This window comes from Mustela putorius, unplaced genomic scaffold, assembly GCF_011764305.1.
Source record: "Mustela putorius furo isolate JIRA1106 unplaced genomic scaffold, ASM1176430v1.1 tig00000813_pilon_pilon_pilon, whole genome shotgun sequence".
NCBI lineage: Eukaryota > Metazoa > Chordata > Mammalia > Carnivora > Mustelidae > Mustela > Mustela putorius.
Genome location: NW_025421485.1, coordinates 2,713,584 through 2,737,318, shown reverse-complemented (window position 1 = coordinate 2,737,318; position 23,735 = coordinate 2,713,584).

Here is a 23,735-nt window from a genome sequence, read left to right as displayed (position 1 = left end):
AGGGTCCTGGGATCGAACCCCGCATTGGGCTCTCTGCTTGGCAGGGAATCTTCTTCTCCCTCTCTCTGCCTACTTGTGATCTCTATCAAATAAATAAATAAAATCTTAAAAAAAAAAAAAAAGCTCAAAATATCAGTGTTAAATGGCATCTTGTGTGTAGTCCCACCCACAAACTGCAAATTAGGGATCTCAGGTTTAAAAAAGTCACTTCTTCTAAAGTCAACTAAAATGCCTTACAAAGGAAAGGTCATTGTCTTGCTATATTTTTCAAAGAATGAAATGAATACTAAGGCATCCTTTCACTGAGTAGGTAGCATTCTGAGGGACATGGTTCACACAGGTATTTAAAAGTCTGACTGTTGGCTATATATTGGGTATAAGCATGTAGGGGTATAGATGACCTCCAGTTAACACTTGTTACTAGCACATGTCTGAAGCAGCCTGTAGTTGAAGATTTTTATTTATTTATTTATTTGACAGACAAAGATCACAAGAAGGCAGAGAAGCAGGCAGAGAGAGAGTGGGGAGCAGGCTCCCAACTGAGCAGAGAGTCTGATGCAGGGCTCGATCCCAGAACCCTGGGGTCATGACCTGAGCTGAAGGCAGAGGCTTAACTCACTGAGCCATCCGGCACCCCTGAAGCAGCCTGTAGTTGAATACTGCGTTTTCAGCTCCTTATTCCTCTCTGTCTCCATTAAATTTACTTTTTAAAGTTTGTCTGTATATTAAACGATACTATTTCTAAATGTTTGAAGGGCTATTCTTCTTTCATAATTTCTAAGCTGCCAATAGCCTAGTAAATGAAAGACTTTCATTATTTCTTTTTATCTTCACCCACATGGATTGTATCTTCAGACATAATGGGTTGCCTGTGGTTCCCAAACCATAGTCTAAGTTTCTCTTTATCCCTCTCTTTGCAAATGTCACTCAGTTTACTGGGAAGCCCTCCCTCTTCTGTGTGCTGAATTCTGTTCATCTTTCAGAGTCTATTGCAGATATATTTTTTCAAGGGAGGCTGCCTAATCCTCACGTCAATATGGTACTGCCTTACTTTGAAATACAGTTTTGGCTGGTGATATGGATACATCAGCACTTTTCTTCTCAGACCATTATTAGCTTTTATTAGTAACAGTATTATTTAAGAAAAATGCCATCCTAACAGCACGCAAAGCTGGAACCAGGAACTGAGCTTTGTATTTTACATGAATTATCAGTAACCCTGGAAATTATCTTTCAGAGTATGTGCTTAGACCTTTATTTTACAGTTAAGATATCTGCATATCCTAGAAGTCAATGCATAGTCCAGAATTCACACAATTGGCGAGTTCTAGAAAACGGGTACAGATCCGTATCTTTTGATTTCCAAACCCATGATGCAACTAGAAATGTTGTAAGAGAAATCATTATATAAATATTATTTCTACAGTGCTAAAAATAAAATAAATGCCTTGTCTACATTAGGTCCTTGGACTCTATTTTTTGCTTCATAAACTTCATAATGAATATAGAAGTTTGGGAATATTTGATGCAAGTCGGAGTAGTAATGTGATTTATCCAACTGAAAACACAGCACCTAACAGATCCTATTTGTCTATGATTTATTTTAGAGTTCATGCAGGAACAAACAGAACAATAACAAAATGATCTGTACAGTTTCCTGTCATCGAGGAAAAACATACCTCTTATATTAGGTTAACTTGGAGAATTCCATTTAACATACTTCTTTCATGATATATTATACTCCCCGGTAAGTCCACGGAAACTCTGCTGACACATATATAGGAACAAAGAAAATTGAATCACATATCACAGAGAAACAGCCCAGGGCAGGAATCAGCAGAGGAATTTGGAAAATACCACTAATGCAGGTTTTCTAAACATGAAGGCCACCAAAGCCTTAGTCTTAGGATTAGGTCCTGAAGACCGTACAATGTAAAATACAAATCAAATAATCTCTGTGATTGTTCACCATCACGAAGCAAGAATGAACACACAGAAAAAGTGAAAAAGTAACAGATGCCAAAACCAAAATGAAGAGGACAGCTTCTTAGAAATGATATCTGTGCTACTCCTTAATATTAAATAGGTAATGTGAATTATAGGATGTTAAGTGAAACAGCAAATATTTAAATCAATTGCACTCTGACCCCTAAAATAAAATTTCTTTAGTTGTGTTCAGATATTTAAGTGCCACGTCCTTAATTCTGAATTGTATGAGCAACTGTCTTTCTCTTGTATTTTTCTGTCTGATCGTGTCTGTCATTCTCCCTCCCTCCTGTCTTCTCTTCCGCCCTTGCCCCCTGCCCCAACTCCTAGCCATCTCTCCAGCAAAACAGGCATAATTCTTACATGATCAATTTCTGTAACAAACTCCATTATTTTTTATATTCAACCTTCACACTTTCTGCCAGGGGTGTAGTCTTATCTTAAACACAAATAGTTTTATAAAAGTCTAATTAGATGAAACTAAAAAAGAGGGAAATTCAACAGGCACCTCATTATTTTTCCGTTTTAGTGCACAAACTTTCTGCATTGACTGGATAACCTTCTAGTATCCTCACATATTCAGCTCTCATACTACGCAGACTCTCAATGACAACAAAATCTCTGTAGCAGAGGCATTGAGCCCTGTGAATCATGGGGCGGGGGGCAAATTTCTCCCCATGTGATTCTGGTGATGGCCCTTTTGGAATTTCTTGAATTTCACTTCAAACCCTAAATGAAAGTCCCTTTCCAGCACAGCTAGCTTTCTTTTAAGGCCACTCCTCTGGTCTTCATTCCTACCCCACCCCTGCTGAGCAGACAGCAGGCCAGGCCTCGGGATTCCCAGAAAGCTGATGTACTGTAGGAGACCAATGTCTTGCACTTTGGTAACTTAGTTACGAGTGGAATAAGTGAAGATTATTGTGCCTTTTTTTTAGCCAGTGACCCCTGAGGTGCCTGTAAGATATATTAAAAAATTATTTTCATAAGATAACGATCTATTGGGGTGCCTGAGTGGCTCAGTGGGTTAAAGCCTCTGCCTTCGGCTCGGGTCATGATCTCAGGGTTCTGGGATCGAGCCCGGCATCCGGCTCTCTGCTTAGCAGGGAGCTTGCTTCCTCCTCTCTCTCTCTGCCTGCCTCTCTGCCTACTTGTGATCTCTGTCAAATAAATAAATAAAATCTTAAAAAAAAAGATAATGATCTATTATATAAGTTTACCCAAAAAAGAACTCTTCCGGTGAAATAAGAATAGATATTATATGGAATACATTTAACAAAGTCAGTGCTTTGTGGTGATATTTTTCAGTATTATATAATTTTCAGGATTTTCAAGATTACAAATCTATTTTATTTTTGAACTGCTTTATCAACCGAGTAAATAAAGAATGGTTTAAACGTGACCAAGTGACATAATGAGGTATTACTCCAGAAATCACAGAAAGTAGAGAAACCTATCAGAATCACGCATGAAACAAGAGGCCATCACGGCATCCTGGAGACCTACCACAGCATACATTATGTACGCAGGGAAGTTGTTCTGCATATTTCTATTCAAGCGTTGGCTTAGCTCAGGTGGCCATAATAAATTGCCATAAAATGGATGGCTTATCAACAACAGAAGTTTATCTGTCACAGTTCTGGATGCTAAGAGTCCAAGATCATGGTGACAGGACGGTCGGGTCCTGGGGAGAGCCCTCTTCTGGGTTGCAGATGGCAAAGTTTTCATGCACCTTCATATGGCAGAAAGAGACAGCTAGCTCTATTCTCTTCTTATATGGGCATAAGTCCCATTCATGAGGGCCCACACTCATACCCGAATCATGTCCCAAAGACGACTCCTCCAAATGTCATCCCACTGGGGATTCAAGTTCAACAAACGCATTTTGCGGGGATGTGACCATTTAGTCCACGAGAAGCATGGTTTTTCTTCTTTGACATCATCTCACGTACTTCTCATGCTTAACCTAACGTCCCAAACCACAAGTGAAGACAGCAGGTCCCGCACAGCCTTTGGGGCAAGATGGAGCATGTGAAACAAGAATGTGGAGTCACCAATATCACACACAAATACTGCTGATAAAACAGTGGAAAATCATTAATTTTTGTACTGGTTTCCTAGGAGATAGGAATCCTTCTCCATGGGTGCACTGTAAAGAAAATGCGGATACGGAGTTGCCCTGGGAAAGTGAGGCTCTCATGAATGTTCACAGTCTTGTTTTCTCCCCATCTGGTGCTAAGGAAAAGGCTGCGGTGTACGGTATCACAGCTGTCCACAAATGATGCTGACAGCACCCGCAATCACGGTCACCCAGTCTACTATGGCAAAGCAATGAATGTACTGTGAGCTTTCTGCAAAATATTTTTCTTAATCTTCACAATTAGTGTGTCAGACATTATTTTTCCCATTTTGCAGAGAGTCAACCTAAAATTGTTCATGAAAGAAAATGAGGGGTCAAGAGCAGGTCTTTCATTTTAATTTACAAAGACATGGAGGGACAGAAACACTAAGTGATTTACAGTCATACAGAAAGCAACTAGCTACTCTGGAAAACCAGTATAGCCCCACTGACACCATTAAATTTTTTTTTTCTATAAAATGAGCCCTGGTTATATGATCTTAAAATATGCTGTCTGGCTCTACGAATTCCCTGCACAGAATCTCATCATCCCTACTATCTCTTAAAATACTTGACATGTAACATTCCCTAAATGGCTGATGAATTTAAATGCATCATAAGGTACACTGGGATTCCCTCAAGAAGCTAGCTGCAAATTCCCTGTTCTGGGATCTGGTAATGAATATCAAACCTTTTTTTCTCTCGTGAGATTAAGGATGGACAGTCCCATGGTGGCATCTGCAATTAGTAATATTAGTAAAGAAGGATTCTACTTTCAGGACAATTCGAAAAACTCTGTAATTTTGAAAAAAGAATTAAAATGATGGTTCTATAATGAAAGAAACTGATATTTCCTTTGGAAAGCCCCTGGAAACGTAACAATGCATGGAATCTCAACATTAGTGGCATCTTGAAGACTAGTTCTTCAAGAATGGCTAGTTCAAGTTAATAGACTTAGCTGAAGAAAAAAAAACATATTACTTTATTCACTCTCTAGCCTGTGATTTTATTCAATGAGCATTTACTGAGTATGTTCTCCATGTCCCGAAAAGTGCTATGCCCTGGGGAGGCAGAAAAGAAGAGCACAGAGGTGAACAGAATGTAGGACATGATGAAGCCGATACACTACAAACTGTCAAACGGTTTAACACGGGCAAGTTTCAGGTACCGAGCACATTAATGCAACGTGATGAACTTTGGTCCCTGCAGGGCTTTGGCTCTGTCCGATAAGCTATTTTGTGTGTGCATTGCATCTGGATGTGACTCCTCATAATTCTATACTTTTATAAAATCTAATTCATGAAATAAATGACCTTTTTGGGAATTTATTACATGTCAGGCACTGTAGTTCATACTTTACATATATTATCATTTTATTGTTATTATGGAATATTTCAGTGCTGTGGAAATAAAGCATAATCAATATAAAAAGCATTAGAAAGCAAATGCCCATGTATCCAGTATGCATCTTTTTAAACAAAAGACATTGTGAAGACTGTTAAAATACCTTTATCTTTACGTGGTCCAACTCCTCACTAGAACCTAGATAGTACCATTACTCTGGATCCTTAAAATAATTCCTTTGATTATACTTCTAGTTTGATTATATAGACACATGTCATTAGTGTGCATGTATTTAGTTTGTGGATTTTTTTTTTTTTTTTTTAGATTTTATTTATTCTGACAGAGAGAGAGAGACAGAAAGGCAGAGTACAAGTTGGGGGGAGGGGCAGAGGGAAAAGGAGAAGCAGACTCCCCACTGAGCAGGGAGCCCCATGCAGGGCTCAATCCCAGGACCCCCAAGTTATGACCTGGGCTGAAGGCAGATGCTTAACCAACTGAGCCACCCAGGCGCCTCTGTATGTGTATTTTTTTAATGCTTTTGAAATTTATAATAAAAGGAGATCTAGTCTACATACCCTTTTGAATTCTTGTTTTTTTACCACCTATTTGTGAGATTTCCCTATAGTGACATAGTGGCCATTCCTATGTTCATTCAACATATGAATGTGGAATTCATTCCTGTCTAATGCTCTGTTCCACAAAATAATTCCTCATATCATAGCATGAATGAATCAGAATGCATATACATTCCCTTTTCCATGCACACGTTTATGTATTTCAGGATTTATATATTATCAAAAAAAAATCTTCTCAGAATATTATTTAAAAATGTCAATGTGGTCACATGTGCAAGTGCTACTCAGGGATATATTTATTAATGGAAATGCAGGACTGTAGGGTCATTTTTACATATATACATATGTATATATATATATAGTCATATAAATATACACATGTATGTATATATACATACATATATATTCCTATATAGAGAGGGACAGAAAGGCTAATAGCTTCCACAAAATAGGACCCAAATGTATAATTACTAATGGCTCTAACACCATAATGAATGTTGACTTTTCACTCACTTATACAGCCTAAAATGCTGCCAGGCCAGTGGAGCAGGACAAGCAGGCTTAAAACAGCAGTGAGTGAGGCTAACAGAGTGCTCAGTTCCTCTAGAAGCCCTTGCTGAACGTCCATGGTCTTATTTCTGAAGCGGGTGAAGGGCTCCCATAGAGCCCTGTGGTCACTCTCACATGCAAATCCTGCCAGACTTTTGTACCCTGTAACCACAGGGTACAGAAGGAAGCATCAGTTACTCTGCAGGGTCTTCAAGGGCACAGAAAGCTCAGATGACCCAAATCCTCTTCTGTTCCTCAAATACACTTAACATTTCACATTTCATCTTTTAGATTCTGTCATTTAGGAGAGCCTGGGGGGCTCAGTCGGTTAAGTGTCTGCCTTCACCTCAGTCATGCTCCTGGGGTCCTGGGAGGGAGTCCTACATCCCGCTCCCTGCTCAGTGGGGAGTCTGTTTCTCCCTCCCCCTCCCCTCTGCCCCTCCTCCTGCTGTGCTCTCTCTCTCTCACTTTCCTCTCTCTCTCTCTCTCTCTCTCTCTCAAATAAATAAATAAATAAATAAATCTTAAAAAAAAAAAAAAGATGCTACCGTTATCTGAAAAACTTTTATCATGTGTAAATATAAATACTAAGGGTGTGGAGGTCTTCTTGACATCGACATTTGTTTAGAATCTCCTGAAAAAGAAGAACCCAAGAAAACTCAGTTCTAAAAGGTGGACCTGTGCGTGCACTGGGGGTCAGCAAGAGCCAAAGCAGGACGAGCAGGAAGTAAAGCACATGTTTTCCCAGCAGCCCTTGGGGTACATTTTGAATTGTTTAACGTATATTAACTTAGGTCTTGTATTTGATAATCACCTCGCTAGCTCCTCTCTCTCGGTCTCTGTCTCTATAAATATATACAGACATGCACGCAGAGAAAAAATATATATACATGTATACTTCCAAAACTTATTCCATGGTACATATCTTGGGTTATTTTCAATAAAACCCTGATGCAGGGATTACTTCCCTCTTTCCACAAATGAGGCAAACAGGTAGAGCGGTTAGATGAGTTTCATCAGGAAACATACTGAAACAATCAAGACTTGCATTCATGTTTTTCTGACTACAAAAAGCTGTGTTCTTTTTTTGTCTCATGATGCACGCCTTTGGTGTAGACAAGAATCACTGTTCCTAAAGAGGAGATTCTTCCTCAGTAAATCTACCTCCATCTTCATATAGACACACACACACAATACATACAAATAGATACACATACATACAACACACATATACGCACACGAACAAACACCCATATGCAGATGTTAACACATCCCAACAACAGAGGATATAATTAGTTAAACAAATGGATATATACACACACGTGGAGAGGAGCACATATCTACATTTGGGGTGTGTGTGTGTGTGTGTGTGTGTGTGTGCACGCGCGTGTATGTGTGTATGTGAGAAAGAGAACACTCATAAGGCCCATCAACAGAAATTATTCATTTTCTAAGTTGCATTTTTCCCAAACACAATGTCATTTTTTTTCCTAGATCTTATTTATCATACCTGTCTTTTTGTTTTCAAAATACTCTAGTTAATTAACACAAAATATTCTATTATTTCTCTTAAGGAAAAGAAACACGACATTCATCAAGCCTGAGATACATTCCCAGTTAGTGTCATCCTCGAGTATAAACATCTACATTAAATGCATATGTGGGAGTTGATGTGTCCATGAATGTATGTTTCTATTAAGTAATCAATGATACCAAGCAGAATAAAAAGTCATTGACCCAGGACTGAGAGACCAGGATTTTATACCTGGCTCTGCTGCCAACAAATGTTGTGACCTTCTGAGACTGCAGACACTAAAAAAATGTGTTTGACTAGCTGTCCTAAAGCATCTTTAAATTCAGCTGAGGGCGCCTGGGTGGCTGAGTGGGTTAAGCCGCTGCCTTCAGCTCAGGTCATAATCTCAGGGTCCTGGGATCCAGTCCCGCATTGGGCTTTCTGTTCAGCAGGGAGCCTGCTTCTCTCTCTCTCTCTCTCTCTCTCTCTCTCTCTCTCTGTGTCTCTGTCTCACCTGCCTCTCTGCCTACTTTGATCTCTGTCAAATAAATGAAAAAAAAAATCTTAAAAAAAAAAAATCAGCTGAACGTTGCAGGCAAACACCCAAGCTCTGGACACAGGACACCTATATTGTCATTATTACTTTGGCCAAACCAATCTCCCTGGATATCTTGCTGATTGCACATGACCTCTTCTGCAAAATGTTTATGTGGCATTAGTAGTAAGAGTTTCAGTGGATTATCGTGATAATTACATTATCCAATTCAATTAGTGGCTTAAAAAGTGCCTAACAAATAGTTTAATGGTTAATAAATGTTGATAAAGTACAATCTCTAAATGACACATCCCAACTAGGGGATATAAAAATTAGCTCATAAATTAGTATAGGATACAAGGTTATAAAGATTACAATATACCATTCATTAAACATGGAGAAATTAGCTAAAAGAAAAAAATGCATGGTATAATTATTAATATATGTAATTTGATCTTATTTGAAAAGGACTAATGCACATCAAAGACAGAAGTGAAAATGGTTTTCTGGTTTCACAGCAAATGAGCAGTAAGTGCTCTTACAATTTCCCTCCTGCCATTGGGAAAGTTGTTGGCTCTCACCATCCATTGTCCTGTCGCTGACATCTCCCTCATCTTAAATTGCACATTATGGTGGCTACTGTCTGGCTCTCCAAGGAAAGAACAAATTGCCTTCTGTTTATTCCTGCCATCAGTCAGGCAGGGCAATAGGCTATTTCCTCAAATCTCAGAAATGTGTCTGGCTCAATCCAAACCCCTAATAGCTGGAAAGTGTCCAAAGTCAGAATAAAAGGTGCAAGATTTGAAGTCCGGAGTTTATAAAAAGTAATTGTGCCCACTTGGAAATTTTAATTATGATCTGTCTTTGTGACTCCAGGAAAAACTTAACAGTTGTTTTGCAGAACAGCAAAAAATCTACTGGAACGGACATAAAAGAGTCTTCCTCTTACTGCTATTTCTGGCATCGCAGTATAATATCTAACATGAACCCTTCATTTCTTCCACTCACTCATATATGCAATGATGATAGGAACATTTCCAGCACAGGGGCGCCTGGCTGGCTCAGTCACCAGAATATGCAATTCTTGATCTCAGGGTCATGAGTTCAAGCCCCATGTTGGATATAGAGCTAAAAAAAAAAAAAAAAAAATCTTCAGCATAACATTTGGAGCCTTGTAAGACTGAGCCGTTCAACTCATTTCCACCTCACGCCACTCCCCATTTCCCAATCCTAATAAACTCCCTGAAATGTCTCTGAGTACTTTTAAGAAGCACTTCTTTCCGGATGGAATTATTTTAATTACACCCTCTGACTACTTTCCTAACTTCTAGGCACTACTTGTTACCTTACACAGATGCTATACTTGTTACCTTACACAGATGCTCCATGGATCTTTCCAAAAGCCCTCTGTTAGAACTGTTGACCAACTTTTTGCACTATTTCTACTCCTAGTGCATACCAAATAATACTACAATGTTTCATGTATCATCATTTGTTTGTATACAACCCAGAAACTCCCTCCCAACACACACACACACACACACACACACACACACACACACATAACACGAACCGCATTTTCTTCATTTTTCATGCCTATCTCATACTGTGATGAATAACCGACTTAATTTTTTTTTTCTCAAGTGAATAGAGAAACTGAACTCCACTCCCTGTATGTAAAGTCGGATTCCCAGGTTCACTGCAGTTATAAAAACTTAATTAATCTATGCATTCAAACAAACCTACCCCAATGTGAACAATGAACAAACATTTATTTTCTTTATTTTGTAAGCAATTAATGAAACTTGAACCATATAATGGGCCACCTGCATAGGAGAGGTTTTGCTTTGATGGAGATGAAGATGCAGAAAATTAGAGAAATGAAAAGGGGTTTACAGAAGATCAAGTTACTAGGGTTAACTAACCCACAAGTAAAAAACTGAGAAATTCTTAAGCAGGTTTGCCTATTTATTTATTTATTTATAGCAGGCATGTTTAAAAAGTAAAGACAATTGTAACAGGTCAAGAGAATTTCCTTATGAGTAAAAGAGAAAAAAATTCATTCTCCTGAATCAAGAGCTCATGTGGGCCCCACTGGCTCATAGCACAGGATCACACAAAGGAGATCACTGAAGTCAATATTTTTTAATAGACACGTTTTTCTCAATAAACAATTCCAATCCCATTCACTAAATAAAAACTAAAATATCCAAAATCTTAAACATTATGAGGAACTCAGATTAATATGTATTATTTCTTATTCTTGTTTTCAAAATGCTTTTGTTTTCCTGTAGATGAAAACCTTTATGTCTGTCCTAAAGTTGAGTTTCCAACCTCTCCCTTTACCCAGAAATTAGGGCTGCCAGATTGGACAATCTATCTTGTCAGACTATAGGTCTTGATTTGATTATTATTAAAGAGGTACCTTATTTTCTTTGTCTTTATCTTTTTTTTTATTAATTTCATTTCAGTGTAACAGAATTCATTATTTATGCTCCACACCCAGTGCTCCATAATCACTCCATAATACCCACCACCTGACTCCCACAACCCCCCCACCACCCCCCCCGACCCCTTCAAACCCCTCAGATTGTTTTTCACAGTCCATAGTCTCTCATGGTTCACCTCCCCTTCCAATTTCCCCCAACTCCCTTCTCCTCTCTAACTCCCCATGTCCTCCATGCTATTTGTTATGCTCCACAAATAAGTGAAACCATATGATAATTGACTCTCTCTGCTTGACTTACTTCACTCAGCATCATCTCTTCCAGTCCCGTCCATGTTGCTGCAAAAGTTGGGTATTCGTCCTTTCTGATGGAGGCATTATCTTTGTAATTACTACTGAGTTTCACAATATCTTCTTTTTTTTAATTTTTTAAGATTTTTAAAAATTTATTTTATTTGAGAGACAGAGATCACAAGTAGGCAGAGAGGCAGGCAGAGAGAGAGAGGAGGAAGCAGGCTCCCTGCCGAGCAGAGAGCCAGATTCGGGGTTCGATCCCAGGACCCTGGGATCATGACCCGAGCCGAAGGCAGAGGCTTTAACCCACTGAGCCACCCAGGTGCTCCTCACAATATCTTCTTATGTGCTATGTATATCTGGGTCTAAATTCTGAATTGAGAGGATTTTTTAAACTTCTTCTTGTTTTTGCCTCTCAACAATTACAAGTAACTTTCTTAAAGGTTTGGAGGCCTCTGGTGCTATGGTAGAATTAGTTAATCTAACAGACATTTTTTGTGAATCATCTATCCCTTCTTTCTGACAGTTTTTAAGATCTCCTTATTTTGTGTTCTGAAGGAGCTTCCCTAAAATATGTGGAAATATTTTTATTTCTTTTACATGGGGATTATTTCTGTCCCCAAGTTGTGAAGATACATGCTTTTCTCCAATTCTAGAAACGTTTCAGCTAAACTCTATTGGAATAGTGCCACCTCCTCATTCCTCTACTATGATACATTTGCTTGTTGAGGGAGGGAAAAAACCTTTTCTCCGTTCCTGATTCCTTTTTCCTGATGGCCACCATCTCCATCACCTTGCTGGCACTGCCACCAAGGAAGGAAGTGGAGTGAATCCCAAGGGCAACAATTTGGTAAAAGAGACAAGGCTGGCATTTCTAAGTCAGTTCTGCCGCTTGGGTCCAGCTGACAGAGAAGAAGCGCGAGGCCCTCCCTCTTGAAGCCTGGCTTGGGTCACCCTGTACCACTGTCACAAAGGGAGTCAAGTTTCCTAAGCCTGTGAGGATAGATTTAAGGCTCATGTGGCTCTCAGTCTTGCTTTATTTCTTAATGTGTTCTAAATGTCTTCAGTGAAAATGACACTGCTTTTTGGGTATTTTGCCCAGTCCGCAGCATTTCTGGCACGTCAATTAGAAGTGTAGCACATTGCTCATGTGAAAAATTGCCCATTCGGTCCCTTAACAATTTGCTCAATTATGTTCTTATTTCATATCTTTATTACATTTAATTATTTAAGATTTTTTGGTCATGTTTTATATTCCATTTCTAGCGCTTACTTTCAATGCCTAGGAGTCTAATGCTGTCATGTCTAAAGTTGTAAAAAAAAAAAAAAAAAAAGAGGTTTGGCTGCTTTAGTGTTCTACTACTGCCCATCACCAGGCTTCTTGGTAGAAGAGACTGTTTTGATGGCCGTCATGGAAAATGAGCCAGCTTCCTGATTCTAGTTTCTTTCTCTAGGGTCATAGCTATAGGTACACATCCTCAATCTCCCTGGGTGTTGAGGGGCAGCAGAGTCCAGAGTCTTAATTTTGGCCGAGACAAGCAGTGGCCTTGAAACACCATTCACAGAAGGGGACAGCACTGAACGGCCGTCGGACTCTCTCCTCGAGGCTCAGCCCAAAGTTTGCTCTTTAGGTCTTCTCTGGATTTGTACAGCACCTGGGCTTGGGGTAGTTCTACATAACTCGGATTTTTATGGGAATTTAGATTTTAGTTCTGTTGACCTTCTTTGCCAGAAGTATAAAAACAAAGCAATGCATTCTAGAAGTTAGGTACACATGTCTTCAAAAGAAATATTGTACTTATAAAACTTTTAATTCCTTATACCATGGTCCTTTAGCCTTAAGCCAGGAAATGACTATGGTTAACAAAATATTAAATAGCAGTAAGGAGCTCAAAATGAAGTGTGCAGCTCCCCTTTCCATGACTTTCCACTTCCCCAAAGACAATACATTTAATTATTTCTATGGTTAATTTTTCTCATGATTCTAACTATAAATTCTGTAAATTTATTGTTCTTGTGATTTGTCATCTTTATTTTTTTTAATAAACACTTTTCATTGTTAATATTGAGAATATTCTCATTCTATTCTAGAATGGTCAGGCTTTCACAGTTTTTGAACAAAGCCACAAATTAATACTAGTGAAAAAATGAGGACATTATGACCACTAGTTTGTTTTCTTAACAACCTAATAGTGTCTTACATTTAGATATTATTTCTTCTGTAGGTTTTGCTTAATGAGAAATTTCTAGTTACATTCGTTCCTCACTGTTGGGGTATAGGAGCCCCAATACAGACACACCTCATTTTATTGTACTTTTACTGTGTTTTTAAGACAATGGCGCTTTTTACAAATTGAAGGTTTGTGGCAACCCTGCATCAAACACTCCTACTAGCACCATTTTTCCAACAGTATTTGCTGACTTCACGTCTCTGTGTCACATTTTCAATATTTCAAATTGTATCATTATATTTATTATGGGACCTACGATCAGTGACTATACTCAGTGACAGCTCAGCTCATGGTTAGCATTTGTGAGCAATAAAGTAGTTTTTAATTAAGATATGAACATTTTTTTTTGCACATAATGCTATTACACATTTACCAGACTATAGTGTGAATATAACTTTTATATACACTGGGAAACCCAAAAGTCATTTGACTCACTTTACTGTGCTGTTTTCTTTATTGGGGTAGAACTAGACCTGCAATATCTCGGGGGTGTGCCTATTTGTGACACACCTCTAATCACCTGAGTTAAGAACTTTAGAACTCAGAGAGAGAGCTCACTTACAAATTATCATGATTGGAGCTCTCCGGGTGGCTTTGGTGTTTTAACTGAGCAAGGATATAATGAACTTTTAATTAGATACACGCATCTGATGGCTGTCAGTGCTAAGCAACTGATGCCCAGACAGAATCTTTACAAGTACACTTGTTTATGACTGATGGCACGCATAGCTCCTGTTCTGGTAGGCAGACCAACTAATGGGAAAGAAGGAAAAGAGACAGTCACTTAATCCCTTTTCTACCAATCAAGTAAGTCCTTTAGGGAAGAGAAAGTGAAAGGGTAAGAGAACAAAGGTGTTGCTTGAAATGATGTTTCTTCACATGTTTCCCAGGAAGCCTGAGAAAGAACTGTGTGCTGTCAACAACTGCAGCTTTCGCTACCTTCATTATACAAGAGTCCACAGAGGTTTCAACCACGGGTTCTCACCTAGAGTCTCATTTGCTCTGCTATTTCCTTGCCACTCTCCATGGTCAGCACTGAATTGTTGACCAGTTCACTGCAGCCAACCAGCTCTCATTCTGTAACTTCTCTGCAATGTTTTCCTGCCATTTTCTTGAACGTGTATTTTCTTCTTTCTGGGTTTAGTCTACATTTATTTCTAGGTTTTTCCTTATGCAACTTCCTAAAAAAACAATGTAGGAGGTATACTAAATGGGGATGGGGAGTCTCCTTAAAACAAACAAACAAACAACAACAACAACAAAAAAAAAAACAGAAAAAATAAAAATATAAAAATAAACATTATCTGAAAGGAAATTGGCAGTTTATAAAAAAATCATCATTCAGATACTTTAGGTTTCTCCAGGAGTGATAGCATGATAAAATTTTTTTAAAAGATTTTATTTATTTATTTAACAGATAGAGATCACAAGTAGGCAGAGAGGCAGGCAGAGAGAGGAAGGGAAGCAGGCTCCCCGCTGAGCAGGGAGCCTGACCCTGGGATCATGACCTGAGCCAAAGGCAGAAGCTTTAACCCACTGAGCCACCCAGGGGCCCCACATGATAAAAGTTCATTTGAAATTTTCTGTTGAAAATTTCTACTATATATACAGAGTTGACAACCGTACTTCTTGTCTTATTATTCTTGAATGTGAATGGAAAAAGAATCCAAAAAAATTGTGATATAGGATGGCATAAAAGGAAAAGATTAAGAGTAAGAAATCAAAACCAAAACTGGCCCTAGATAAAACACAGTTCAAGAAGCAGAGGAGGATATAAAGACCTCTAGCCTATGATTTCAAAAAGTTCAGAAGCTTGCACATGCAAATGTGGGGAGAAAAATCTGATTAAATTCCTCCAGTGACAAACTTGGAATTAAATCTAAAGTCTCCTGTAGCCTACATGACCTGACATGACCAGGTCCTGTCTTACTCTTCAGATCCGTCGTCTGTCACTTGCTTTCTCATTTGTTATTTTACCTTGACCACTCTGGTAGCACTGCTCTTCTCAAGCACAGCTCAACCTCTGGGCCTTTGCACTTTCTTCTCCTAAAATGTTCTTCTGCAGGTTTTTGCACAAGTGGGTTATTTTTATCCTTTAGATCTCTGCTTAAAGCTTTCCTTCTCAGAGTACTTCTTTGGTTATCCTACCTAAAATACTTTATAATACATGGACATTCTCACTAAAACTTACAGTTATATTCTAGGAAATTATGTATTTCCTAGATCTCACAACATTATATTTCAATTATTTATTTCATATCTTTCCATTAGGATATTGTCTAGTGATTTGTTATTGGCATTTCCCTAAATTCTTATAAAACTGGCACATTCTGCGTGTTAAATAATTATCTATCTAATGAAAAAGTGGCCATGTATTTTATATTATATACAACTTTATGGTTTGTTGACTATTTCTATATATATTTATGTTAAGTCATTGCACTAAAGCTAGAAATCAGACATCTCTTATCTAAAATCCATGCTTTCCATGTTAGAAATATGTGATGCTATTCAAAAGGTTAACAAACATTTTGAGAACAGCTAGTATTCACTGAACTCCGCTATAATAAGTGTTATCCTTTAGATACATCATTTCAACCTATACATAAAATGAGTGTTTATATTATGTACTATGTTCTTCATTGTACAGAAACAGTAACTGAAACTGGATGAAGTTATATATCAATTACTTGACCTCTTACCAATGGTTATCCACATAATGGTGGACGCACTAATTACAATGCAGGTCTATTTGACTCCAAAACCCATGCTATTTACATCAGCTACCTCTTAAATCAGAGTCCTAATTTAACTTATCTATATTAGTAGCCACATAAATCACATCTACTTATGAAATTTTTATTTCATTTTCTTCCACTTTGATATTCCAACACATTCTTCCCTATGTTTAATTGGTCCGAGTATGACACAAATTTTAGGTGATTTATTTAAAAGTCAATTTAATTTGATGGTATTCTTTGAAGGATCTGTATTTAATATCTATTTCCCATAAATGTTCATTACAGTCTGACACTTTCCCTGAACAGCATTGGTTATGGCTTCTGCAGATGATCTCACAAATCATACAGTTATGACAGTTGGTTCTTCTCTTCTCTGTAAGAGCACTCGTGTAGGCTCCCACATCTGCAAGATACAGATGGGCACAGAATAGACTGACCGATGATCACTTAGAATACAGGGTGCTCCCTGTTGGAACAGAATGGCATTTTGGCTGCAAAGACGGTGTTTTCAGCTCCTACAAGAGGGGACTAGACCTTGTTGTACTTATCGTCAACAACATAAATGTTCAGTGGTACATATCCAGCAGATATATCAAATAGGAAATCACGACACCAAAAAATGCTATATTCTCACCTTACATTCTAGTCTCAAGTGTCATCTTCTAAAGGTGCAGGCAATGTGAGCCTTAATGATAGGGCGACAATGCTTGCTTGTCATCTCACTTGGCCAGAAACTAAAAGATGTACATTTTGTGTTTGAGGCCATTTCAGTATGTCCTTGGCACCAGCATGGCTACCAAGAAACCTGAAGTCTTCTGATGACAACTGTGGCCCTTCACTTTTTTAAAAAATACATTTCTTTTAAAGAATTATTTATTTATTTGAGAGAGAGAGAGAGACAGAGAGAGCATGTACAAGTGCAGGGGGATGGGCAGAGGCAGAGAGGGACTTAAGCAGACTCTGCTGAGTACAGAGCCCAAAGGGGGGATCGATCTCACAACCCTGAAATCACAATCTGAGTCAAAACCAAGAGTCGGACGCTTAACTGACTGCACCACCCAGACACTCTGTGACCCTTCACTTTGATTCTCATCTCCTACCGAACCTACTCACCTGGTACTTAACCTACACAGAAATTCTTAGATGCCACATCCCAGCACCTCAATTAGCTTATGTAACATACGCTGGCCCTCAGCCTAGAATATTCTTACCCTCTGGCAATGTTGTTAATGGTAAAATTTTCACTGACAGCCAAGGTCAGGTTAGCTACAGCTTTCTCTTCTTTGTGTGTATTGTAATATGTCTGTTTATCTAAATATCTCCCCAATTATCAGTGAGGTCCTATAGGACAAGGAAATTATTTCTTTATATTCCTAATTTCCTAAATTTGAAAATAATGCATGGTATATTGAAGAAATACAATAACTGATGAATGAATGAATGGGTGAATAAATGAATGAATTTCAAGCATTTAAAGTTTTCAAAATTAAAGTGGGACACTGACAGGAAAAGTGAGATCAGGAAGAGAGGACACTGTTCACTACTGAGTGTATTTCTATTGTCAACAGGAGAATAAATCAGTTCAGTGGACTACTGAAGGCATTTGGAATGTAGATTCCTGTGTATAAGTTTCTGGGCTCCAATCATTTCTTAATAGTCTCTTGCTCTGTGTCCTTGGCAAGCTACTAAATTTCTGAGTTTCAGTCTCTTCAATTTAAAAATGAGGATATTGGGAGTCTCGACTATCAATTGGAGTCAAGTCAGACTAAAAGAGAAAATACGTAGATGTCTTTAGCAAAATATTTAGCCCACATTAAAGACTTAGAAATGTGAATGGTTCCAGAGACATGCTATTATCTCACTGTCTTGTGGTTGTTCTGTAGGAAAAATAGGTCTGACCTAATTGACTGTGAGCAAAAGTGTATTGTCTTAAATAACAGAAGATTCTAGTTCTTTCTAACTAAGCCTGAGAGTGATGCTTTATGATAAGGCATTGATTCTTAAATACTTGAAATCAATATCGACCCGAAAGTTGTTCAGCTTAATTAAAAATGTATATATGTGGGGGCCTGGGTGGCTCAGTGGGTTGGGCCGCTGCCTTCGGCTCAGGTCATGATCTCAGGGTCCTGGGATCGAGTCCCACGTTGGGCTCTCTGCTCGGCGGGGAGCCTGCTTCCCTTCCTCTCTCTCTCTGCCTGTCTCTCTGTCTACTTGTGATCTCTCTCTGTCAAATAAATAAATAAAAATCTTTAAAAAAAAATGTATATATGTACCTACCCTCATAGGCACTGTGCTGGGCATTGCAGCAGATTCAGGGTATAACAGAAGACACCCTTGACTGTGAAGAGTTATGGGGAGATTTTTAAGGATTATTTAAAGTAGTCACCAAAGTTCCCATTTTCTGCAGGAGAGACTAATCCAGCTTAGGTAAATTGTGGCATATTGGATAAACAGACTTGTTAATAGGATGATTACTCTTTTTTCCTGGATTTCTACTAAAGAAAGCTAGCCCTCAGCACACAGTACAAAAGGGGATTTGGACTAACTTGCTTAGTAATCTTCACAGACACAACAGTCTTACCTGTGGGCTGACCTGGCATTTATTTAGAAAATAAGAAGGACTGACTCTCTTCATCTCTATTACTTGCTTTCTGATTACTTTCATTTACTTGAAAAGGACTGCCATTGCCAAATATTTTATTTTACTACAAGCAGTAGTAAATTAAACTTGAAAGACATGTATCCACATCAAGGATTCAGTATCTACATGCATTCTCATCTTTTCTCTTATACATCCATACGTGTGTGTGTGTGTATGTGTGTGTGTGTGTGTGTGTGTGTATGGAAACTGATCATGAAAGAACAAAAAATTCATGGGAGTAAATAGGTATAATACCATTCATCGGATTAAAACTTCAGCAAAATATTCTGAACAAGCCATTTTGCTGGCTTTTCCCAAAGCCATCATTAAAATATTGGCAGTAACATTCAGGAAGCGCCACCTAGCATGGGTATTTTTCTATAACATTGGGCTTCAATGTTCTTTTTTTTTTTTAAACTTATTTTTTATTTATTTTCAGCATAACAGTATTCATTGTTTTTGCACCACACCCAGTGCTCCATGCAATCCGTGCCCTCTAGAATACCCACCACCTGGTACCCCAACCTCCCACCCCCGCCACTTCAAACCCCTCAGATTGTTTTTCAGAGTCCATAGTCTCTCATGGTTCATCTCCCCTTCCAATTTCCCCCAACTCCCTTCTCCTCTCTAACTACCCATGTCCTCCATGATATTTGTTATGCTCCACAAATAAGTGAAACCATATGATAACTGACTCTCTCTGCTTGACTTATTTCACTCAGCATAATCTCTTCCAGTCCTGTCCATGTTGCTACAAAAGTTGGGTATTCATCCTTTCTGATGGAGGCATAATACTCCATAGTGTATATGGACCACATCTTCCTTATCCATTCGTCCATTGAAGGGCATCTTGGTTCTTTTCACAGTTTGGCAACCGTGCCCATTGTTGCTATAAACATTGGGCTACAGATGGCCCTTCTTTTCACGACATCTGTATCTTTGGGGTAAATACCCAGGAGTCAATGTTCTTTTGTTGGAGACAACATGAAGGCAACCACATAACCCAACCTGACTTAACCCACACAGTACGGCACAAGCCTTCTTCACCATACAGAGAACATGGGCATACACACAGTCACACACATACACCACAGACATACACCATACACATATACACCACAGACACATCCACACAGACCTGTGTGCACTCATACACACGTGCACCATATACATATACATGCACACATGTATACACACATGCACGTCTGAGAGCTCTAAAAACAAATGCCAGTATTGTATTTCACTCAAAGTCCCCAACTCCATACTCTCCACACAGACATACTTTATTTTCCCTCAATGATTCTAAGCTTCCAAGCATCAGCTCCAAGGTAAGAGCTGAATCCTTAACTTGTGTTTTTGACCCCAAACACAAATATTTCAGACGCAATGGAACAAAAAAGGCACATCTCAACTGATGGTGAGAGGAAAAAGGTTTAGCAGCAAAAGCACAGCAATTACCTTGACAAATTATCCAGCTCCAGCTCCCCATGGATCCAGTCAGAGATGGGCTCAAATTCACTCCATTTAAAAATTCTTTAGGCAAAACATATAACTGGATAAGCATCTCTCCTTGTCTTCAATATAAAAGTTATACACGTCATAAATGATATAATTATATAGAGTGTTCTAAACTTTCAAGTGCCATGCAAATGTGACTTATTATTACTTATTACTTGTTAACAGTTTCCCTATATGGAAATCCTAAATTTAAAGATGGCTTGTGTTCTCTCTTTCTGTCAAATAAATAAATAAAATCTTTAAAAAATTGTTTATAGAGAGGAGTCAAGATGGCGGAGAAGTAGCAAGCTGAGTCTGCTTCAGCTAGCCGGAGATCAGCTAGATAGCTTATCTAAAGATTGCAAACACCTGAAAATCCATCGGCAGATCGAAGAGAAGAAGAACAGCAATTCTGGAAACAGAAAATCAACCACTTTCTGAAAGGTAGGACCGGCGGAGAAGTGAATCCAAAGCGACGGGAAGATAGACCCCGGGGGGAGGGGCCGGCTCCCGGCAAGCGGCGGAGCAAACGCGCACAAAATCAGGACTTTTAAAAGTCTGTTCCGCTGAGGGACATCGCTCCAGAGGCTAAACCGGGGCGAAGCCCACGCGGGGTCAGCGTGGCCTCAGGTCCCGCAGGGTCACAGAAGGATCGGGGGTGTCTGAGTGTCGCAGAGCTTGCGGGTATTGGAACGGGAAAGCCGGCTGCAGAGACAGAGCCGACAGTAAGCTCGCAGCTTGGTGTTACCTTGAACCGGTCGCAGGCTCGGTGAGCTCGGAGCGCGCCGGAGGTCAGGCAGACGGGAGTAACTGGACGCTGTTCTCTGAGGGCGCACTGGGGAGTGGGGCCCTGGGCTCTCGGCTCCTCCGGGCCGGAGACCAGGAGGCCGCCATTTGTATTCCCGTCCTCTGGAACTCTACAGAAAGCGCTCAGGGAACAAAAGCTCCTGAAAGCAAACCCGAGCGGATTACTCACCCCGGCCCCGGGTAAGGGCGGTGTAATTCCGCCTGGGGCAGAGACACTTGAGAATCACTACAACAGGCCCCTCCCCCAGAAGATCAACAAGAAATCCAGCCGAGACCAAGTTCACCTACCAAGGAGTGCGGTTTCAATACCAAGGAGAGCAGCAGAATTCCAGAGGAGGAGAAAGCCAAGCACGGAACTCATGGCTTTTTTCCTGTGATTTTTTTTAGTCTTGCAGTTAATTTAATTTTTTCTTTTTCATTTTTTTTTTCTTTTCTTTTTTTTTTTTTCTCGCCTTCGGGTAAAATTTTTTTTTTTTTAACTGTTACCTTTTTCTTTTTTAACGATTTTTTACTAGTTTATCTAATATATATATATATATATATATATTTTTTACATTTTTCTTAGGTGTTTTCTTTTTTTAAAATTCTTTTCTTTTCTTTTCTTTTTTTTTTTTTTTTTTTCTTTTTTCTCTCTTCCTTTTTGAACCTCTTTTTATCCCCTTTCTCCCCACTCACGATTTTGGATCTCTTCTAATTTGGTTAAAGCATATTTTCCTGGGGTTGTTGCCACCCTTTTAGTATTTTACTTGCCCCTTCATTTACTCTTATCTGGACAAAATGACAAGACGTAAAAATTCAACACAAAAAAAAGAACAAGAGGCAGTACCGAAGGCTAGGGACCTAATCAATACAGACATCGGTAATATGTCAGATCTAGAGTTCAGAATGACAATTCTCAAGGTTCTAGCCGGGCTCGACAAAGGCATGGAAGATATTAGAGAAACCCTCTCGAGAGATATAAAAGCCCTTTCTGGAGAAATAAAAGAACTAAAATCTAACCAAGTTGAAATCAAAAAAGCTATTAATGAGGTGCAATCAAAAATGGAGGCTCTCACTGCTAGGATAAATGAGGCAGAAGAAAGAATTAGTGATATAGAAGACCAAATGACAGAGAATAAAGAAGCTGATCAAAAGAGGGACAAACAGCTACTGGACCACGAGGGGAGAATTCGAGAGATAAGTGACACCATAAGACGAAACAACATTAGAATAATTGGGATTCCAGAAGAAGAAGAAAGTGAGAGGGGAGCAGAAGGTATCCTGGAGAGAATTATTGGGGAGAATTTCCCCAATATGGCAAAGGGAACGAGCATCAAAATTCAGGAGGTTCAGAGAATGCCCCTCAAAATCAATAAGAATAGGCCCACACCCCGTCACCTAATAGTAAAATTTACAAGTCTCAATGACAAAGAGAAAATCCTGAAAGCAGCCCGGGAAAAGAAGTCTGTAACATACAATGGTAAAAATATTAGATTGGCAGCTGACTTATCCACAGAGACCTGGCAGGCCAGAAAGAGCTGGCATGATATTTTCAGAGCACTAAACGAGAAAAACATGCAGCCAAGAATACTATATCCAGCTAGGCTATCATTGAAAATAGAAGGAGAGATTAAAAGCTTCCAGGACAAACAACAACTGAAAGAATTTGCAAATACCAAACCAGCTCTACAGGAAATCTTGAAAGGGGTCCTCTAAGCAAAGAGAGAGCCTACAAGTGGTAGATCAGAAAGGAACAGAGACCATATACAGTAACAGTCACCTTACAGGCAATACAATGGCACTAAATTCATATCTCTCAATAGTTACCCTGAATGTGAATGGGCTAAATGCCCCTGTCAAAAGACACAGGGTATCAGAATGGATAAAAAAAAACAAAACCCATCTATATGTTGCCTCCAAGAAACACATTTTAAGCCCGAAGACACCTCCAGATTTAAAGTGAGGGGGTGGAAAAGAATTTACCATGCTAATGGACATCAGAAGAAAGCAGGAGTGGCAATCCTTATATCAGATCAATTAGATTTTAAGCCAAAGACTATAATAAGAGATGAGGAAGGACACTATATCATACTCAAAGGGTCTGTCCAACAAGAAGATTTAACAATTTTAAATATCTATGCCCCCAATGTGGGAGCAGCCAACTATATAAACCAATTAATAACAAAATCAAAGAAACACATCAACAATAATACAATGATAGTAGGGGACTTTAACACTCCCCTCACTGAAATGGACAGGTCATCCAAGCAAAAGATCAGCAAGGATATAAAGGCCTTAAATGACACACTGGACCAGATGGACATCACAGATATATTCAGAATATTTCATCCCAAAGCAACAGAATACACATTCTTCTCTAGTGCACATGGAACATTCTCCAGAATAGATCACATCCTCGGTCCTAAATCAGGACTCAACCGGTATCAAAAGATCGGGATCATTCCCTGCATATTTTCAGAC